The following is a 7,568-nucleotide window of genomic DNA, read 5'->3' as shown; positions in this document are numbered from 1 at the left end:
AACCTTTTCCCATATTTTCCGTGCCGGTGTCGTTAGATCCCCCCCCCCCCCATCATACACGAGTCTTCAACGGCGGAACCTCATCTGAGGTCGGTGACGAAGCTGGAGGAAAATCGGTTAGTAACTTATATATTACCTTACAATTCCATCAAGACAAGTAAACCTAGCAAAACATGCGGGTAGCCCCCCTCCCCCGACCTACTTATCCGCGACATCTGATAGATCACGTGGGAGGGTCACCTCCCACCCGTGTCCGTACCGTTTATGCTGTCTACCATCCACACTAAGTACATACCCTGGGTACACCGACACATTCGAGATTTTGACATCTCCATGGAGAACATTGATTGTCTTGAGCTCTTGGTCGTATCCAGATAAAGGTAGGTATGGTGACGATATAAGGTACGACGATACAGATATCTTTATCACATGTAAGAGGCCCAGTGAAATGCTGTCAGATAACCGCTCGGCAAAAGAAAAAGCAGGGGCACACGGATTTAGAGATCCTCAGACTCGCTACAGGATAATGAGGTGGCCTTTGTTACGGCGTGTCCTGAGCGCTAAAATATGCAGCATCTAAAACATTCCACCGCTGGAACACTGAAATCACACATAAGATACTCTTAGATCCGAAAACGGCGTCAGCACCGACACGAATTTCTGAAAAGTCACCCAGTACCGTCACACGAATCTCGAGATTCTCAGATCGCCACAGGATAATGAGATGGATTTTCATTTGACTTGTCCTTTTGTCCCTTGACTTGTCAACCTGTCCCTCGACTTGTCAGCGGTGTCGGACGCGCTTGTCAACATTTACAATTGCAAACGTTGGTTACCTTTTTGTGTTTGAAAGCGTGTTCAGCTTAAAAAGAGGACAAGAACCAGAATTTTACGGTTGAAATATGTTTAGTGATATTGCCTCCAGCATTTTCTTGGTAACCAGGAGTCGATGTGCTAATCACTTGCGTTTCCTCTTATGGAGGCTTAAGTCATTACTTGGCGCAATTTAATCTAAGCAAGCAACTAAGTGGAGCAATTCAACGGGGAGTCAAAGACAAATGAATCGGCCTGGATGTCTAATTGTGTTACGCGAGCTGGTTTATACGAATACCACTCGGAGCCAATTTTGAGAACTTCTGGTAGCTTTATCGGCTGCCTTAGTATAATAGTTTCCACTATGTGTCACCGAGACAGAGACAAAAGGGCGACACACAGGTCGTTCCTGCACCCTCAGTCAATGCCTGACATCAGGCACCGGGGAAAACATTAAATTAGAGGGCTCGAAGACAAAGCACGCAACGTCCGCAAAAACACGACACCTCTTCACACTCAGAAGTTATCGACGAGCCTTCCCATGTCACTGAAGATTTGTCAGGAAATGTCGCTTGGCCGTGTGACCCATTTGCCGGAAGTGATTTCTGGTATTGAACTGGTTGGCCCCTGGAGACCAAATAGCTCCGTACCATAAAACTTTCGTGCTTGGTCTCAAAGCTCCCACTACGTCACTGCGTCATCGCGGTGTCCGGACACAACATTTGTTACATTGAGTAACGGCTGAATTGTTAATATTTCAAGGCTTAGTTCCAACCATTTGATCTGATGGATTTCTGGCATCAGAACCCACGCTAAGCAGAGCTTGATGCGTGAGCCCTGGCCCTATCATTTGATCGTCAAATTTCAGGTCAACGGCATAATTTATGGCGAAAGTTTGACGCGGCGTAATACCCGGCACGGCCCATCCCGCCCTATGACGTCATCTGACCTTTGGCGCGGCCGGTGCTGCCGACCGCGGACCATCTCAGACGAAGGCAAAAAGCGAGCGCTGAAAGTGATCCCCACGCTCCCGAATCCAGCCCACCACGGGTGGGGAATCGCAACACAGGCACTCTACAAAGCTGGGCGACCGGGTCGTTCAACTTCCAATACATCGTGTTACTTCTAAAACAAACTTAATTCCTTGCCTCAGACGTTATATTCCGTAGCGTTAATAAGTGATGCCAAGGCGGAGAAAAACCACGAGCCCCTCGAATTCCCTCAAAGCGCACATGTGTCGCCGCGTTAGCGTTATGTTCATCACATCTTATTTACGGGGGGACCGGCACCCAGGCACATTAGGAGCAATTCTCCCTCTGTTAATCGCTGGCCCATCTTCCAGGGCGGGCTATTTTCGCGGCCCTTTAGTACGCGTACTGAAGGCCAAAAAATCCCATCAGAAGGGATTCACATACGGCGCGCAGGCTCCAAATTGGCACTAAATTCAAGCACACAGAAGCGCAGCTGAAGCCTTGATAACGGCGGAGGGGGGGGGGGGGAGGGGGGCACACAGGGTGGACGAAGAGCCTCGCTGATGGTGAAAGACCCTCCAAAAAATCACCGGATATTGGAAAATTGATTTCGAGAGGCATGATTTTCTTCGTCTTATCTTTATTTCAACCGTCCAAAACTGGAACAGAAACCAGAGACTGCCTTAAGATATAACTCCGTTGGTGTTTTAAACTAACTTAACTGAAGGAAACAGACGTTAACTAACTGTGTGTAATAATCTGCTGGCATAATCTGAAGGAAACAGACGTTAAATAGCTATCTGTAATAATCTGCCGGCACTACAGTTATACGATACTTCAGTGGACTCTTTCTAAACTGATGTAACTCAGAGGCTTTGTCAGGCTTTTTTTCTGGGTTCTATAAAAACGTTGATTGCCCTGCAAACGTAGATTGTATATCGAAACGGGGCCGGAAATGCATTTATATGAATATGCATTAACACTGCCAACCCATGTAGGTCTGGGAACGTACAATCTTCAAGGGTGTTGCAAGGTGCAACTTTCAAGGCATTCTGCTCCTTCGAGACTTCTCAGTCCGTGATCGCTTCATCGTTTCAAGCTCACTTTACCATCTCCTCGTCACTGACCCCTTAAACATTCTTGGAACCATTAATTTCGGGCCTTGATTTGCTCCGTCTCCCGATTGTCATGCGCGCCAAGCAAAATCAGTTGCACTGAACGCTCATATGATATTGGCAGGGGCGTCAATCGTTTAGATAAAACATAACGGTCTGTTTGAGGTACTACGCTGACAAAATACCCCTGACAACATACTCCTGGCCAAATACTTCTGACAGAATACTCCTGACTAAATACCCCTGACTAAATGTCCCTGACTACATGACCCTGACGACACACTCTTGACTAAATACTCCTGACAAAATACTCTTGATTAAATACTCCTGACTAAACGCTCCCTGCAAAATGCCCCTTGGACCACCTACTTTCCTGATTTACACTCCTGACAGACGTGCTGGGTTCCTAGGCGTTAACGGTTCAGTGGGCCACTTACAGCAGGCTCTGACTAAGAAATCGGCAATCCTTGATACTAATGTGATTACTCGTCGCGGCTGGCACTGATCTTTTCGTAACGCGCAGACTTCTTATGCGTCACACATTTTATACATATACAGTCAGAATGAACGATGGTGCGGAGATTTAACGACCTCTCATTCAGTCTCAAGACGCGGTTGGTATTCACCGAGTTTCTGAGAACCATCTGGCCAGCTTGACGGTCTCATCGAAGCCTTCTCGATGATTGATTGATGTGCTTCGGGATCCCTGCGTTCCCGCTTGCCATGAGGACATTGGGTGCTCCTTTAGATTTTTATTCAGGACCCTCTGGCCCTTGATCAGGCCGGGGCCCATGAACAGGCTGTTGGTCAGGACCTCGTACATAGATGACAATAATGATAATTTCGTTAATTTTGTTAAAAAAAAATTCATTCCCTTTCCTTTCCCTTAGGGCATTGATAAATACAACACGATGCAAAGTAACAGACATGCCTTTTTGTTTCAAATATTTAAATTAGCCAACATCACTGCCGCTTCACAAAACCTTGTCGTGGTTGTGGCCCAAAGACTGGGCATGAATCAAGATGTACGCCGTCGACTAGAAAGGAAACCGTAGAAAAAGGAGTGGAGATTTGAGAAAAAAAATGAAGGAATTGCCGGTGATCAGGATCCTAAAACCTCTCCGCACGCATACCACTATGTCTCCAGAACAGTTATGCATTGACAAGTATGCTGGCGTGGTTGAACGCCATCCAGTGAATGGTATGTGAAAGTCACTTCTCAGGACCGAAAGATGCCTGCCGACTGCTTATGAGTTCATGCGGCCCGGACCCTGCAGAAAAAAACCGCCCCCGTCGCTCTGGTGATCAGACACCGTGCCCGGCGAATGACAGACACGTGGTTGGATGTCCGAGACACCGCGCTCACGTGCGACTCGTGCCTCTCACAGCTCATCTCACGGTGCCGCGCTCGTGGCGGTGATTGGTCGCTGGTCGAGAGCCGCGCTGTGCCCTGCGCGATCCTGCCGGTGTTATACTTAGCAAGTTAAAATCATTTTGGTAGCAGTGTTAACCAGACGGAAATTTCTATCTTGTGAGGGTGGGGGTTAATACACTCGCAACAAGTCATGCTTGGCAAGAGCTGTGGCCTGATGACGGCCGCAGAAAAAAAGTTCGTAAAATGTCTGTTCTGTGCTATTACCTACCAATACCCGTGCTCACGCGCTGTAAATTACAATTGATCCCAAACATAGCGGACATTTTGATAAAGCAAGCAAGGGACCTCCGAGGAAAGCTTACGCCACTCCTCTCTTGGGGGAGTGGATAAAGTCACTCTTGATTTCAGTGCACCGACAGGCAAGACCAGGCGCTTCAAACGCTCCGTTTCCATTGCAGGGCCGATGGCATTTCGCTATCTCCCTCGACCGTTTTGTGGTATAGGGAAGCCCAGAGAGGCCTTCCGATCGCATGTGATAAGCGCATCGGAAGTGCCAAAACGCAAAGAAAGATATTTCAATTCGCGCACAAAGCGCGACTTGAAAAATCTGATACGCATGTTTTATGTTATCTGCACCCGCTGTCATGACATTTAAGGTATGGCAAGGTATGCCATGACGTTTGAGTTTAGGTGACTTAATATGGTTACTATTACATTTATATAATATATATTACATTTATGTAATATATAATATATATTTCACTATTGCTGGATAACATTCTCTCTGCGACCATATGATTGTTGTGTGCATGGATTTTTCCGGGTCTCGTAAGAGATGGCGAAAATTGTTTATATGACACAACTTTTGGTGTGACATAATTGCTGACCTCTGCAGGCCACAGCTATCTTTGTTCCTGCAAATATTTGAGAGGCGAACGCGATGACATCACTATTGGCTAGCCATGGGATTTAAAAGGAAGCCAAGCAGTGCAAAACAGCTGTTGGCAAACGTTGGCAAATGCTGGGCAAAAGCTGAATGTCTTTAAGTTATAACATGACATCAAGTTCTTCAGTTACTGGCTACTCAAGACGACTAATGTTAACATCGGGTGACGTATTAAACCGTTGACGTAAAAAAGCATACTAGCTGTACATGACACGTTAACGTATCATTTACAGCTAGTATGTTTTTTAATAAAGCGTGGTGAAGAAACGCACAATTCTTTAAATTGAGCTGGCGAAATGGTGTATTTTGACACTCAACACTTCCATTAAGTTTCGGCTAACCAACTATATCTGCCCGCAGTACGCTCTTGCCAACGGGATAATGCGGCCAATTATACCATGTTTCGATATCTTTTAAGCAAAGTGGAAAGGTTCGTCATTTTCTCTGGATGTAAATATCAATTCCCTGCCAGTTCGACGCACGTCCGCTGGCTAAAATATTTCAGCATAAATCATCGGCCTTACCGGAATTGCTCCTCTTATATTTTGAGACAATGGGGACCGTCACAAAGAGCTATGCTCAGTATTCAAGTCTGGTCATGGCTTATGGACATACGCAAAATTTTATGCAGGACATTGATGCATGCGGCAAGCGATGGGAGGGGGTGGCTCAAATGAAATTTTCCTCTGAAACCCGACTTTTACGTGACCAGGGTGGATTTATCGCTTTTATTGCAGTAAAAGTGTTTTTCTGAAATATTGCGCTTTTGTCATCAGGCGCATTTGGTAGCCTTACATTATGCCGCAATGAATTGTCGCCTTCAAGTTTTAATAGCATGATCAATTTTAGGATCTAGCCGTCTTGAGTGCAGATTAGCATTCCGTGCAACGTTTTTAGAACCTAAAACTGTTTGCCGGGTGCCGTCATTCGCAAGGAACAGTCGCGAGCAAAGCGCCTGAGGTTCCGTCGCGAGTCACGAACGACCCTGGGGTAAACTGGTTGCAGGTGCCGCTCCATCCGAGTTTGCTTCTGAAGGGTAAGGGTGGACGAGGTGCATTGTTTGGTGATGGCGACTGTTGCCATTAATTTGCGTTTAAACCCCAGTCAACATCATTATCATCGTCAGTTTTCCACTTCTTCCACCGGTTATATTGTTTATCGTCCCCGGGGGCGTGCGTACGGGGTACGTGGGGTTCTAGTACGGAATGTTTCCGCAGTCCGCCGACCTTGCAAGCTTTCCACCTCGCCATCCTCCTTTATACGGCCTGGCTCTCCACTTTCCCTGCACTCAATAGCACTGCTGGCTGCTGGATGCTGCGCATGAAGGCATTTCCTGTCTGAAGTCGTGAGTCGCCGTGGCTGGTTGTGGGGTGTGACTGTTAACTATAAATCAGTGTGTTTTTGTGACAGTCCTAACAGACTGAAGTGATACAGGTCACAGAGGCTGCACTTCCTTAATTTAGGGTCTCACTCTTATCTGAGCTTGGTAATGTGCTCTTTTATTGCTTGTTTTGCATGATTTTAAGCATGACTTATGGAATGGGGATCAGTGAACATGAGATGTTTAGGAATTAAATGGCATATATGGTAAATTAAATATGTGGTAAAGGCTAGTGTGCTTTTGACCCAGGGTACTTAATGATAATGAACATAACTGCTCATGCATTTGAAAGGTGGCATACAACTAACAAGAAAGGTGGCATAAAAAACTTGTGCTGTGTGCAAGAAAGTCTACCAAGTTTTAAATAACTTATTTTTACACATTCTAAAGGGCTTTTTTATCTCAGATTTCTTTCATGTTTCTATGCCAAGGAGTGTTGAAAGTTGTATGGCAGCATGTGATGTCAGTGGCAAAAGCTTTCATAGTCATTTTGTATTCATGCTGAGGCTGGCAGTTTTCTGTCTTGTAGGCTGTTATGGTGTAAGTGAATGACTGGCATGTATACAAGTCTTTGTCACATTAGATGAGATCACACAAAGTCACCATTAATGGTCAAGTGAAGTCATCCAAAAATATTCGGGCAAAATACTTTGTTACACCTATTTATAATATGAAATCAGTATGATGGATTGATTTGCAGAGTAATAACTCAGGTGTAGCTTATGAATGTCTCCAACCTTTCCATCATATCCTACTAATGCCTGCAGACGTCTTGGTCACTCTACTGCACCGCCTGTCTGGGGGGGTGTCACCACCTTTCCAGGAACTGTCTAGGATGTCTGGAATGCAATGCTTTTAGGCATTTATGTTTTGTTTGTCATGCTGTCAGACATGTCCTGTATCATTGTAGATCCTGTGCAAACTGCTAGCAAAGCAATATTTTTAGGACACAAAATGGCAAATTAAG

Source organism: Pollicipes pollicipes, unplaced genomic scaffold (genome assembly GCF_011947565.3).
Source record: "Pollicipes pollicipes isolate AB1234 unplaced genomic scaffold, Ppol_2.1 Scaffold_7262;HRSCAF=8765_pilon_pilon_pilon, whole genome shotgun sequence".
Taxonomy (NCBI): domain Eukaryota; kingdom Metazoa; phylum Arthropoda; class Thecostraca; order Pollicipedomorpha; family Pollicipedidae; genus Pollicipes; species Pollicipes pollicipes.
The sequence above is the reverse complement of the archived record's forward strand: the minus strand, read 5'-3'. Positions refer to the sequence as shown.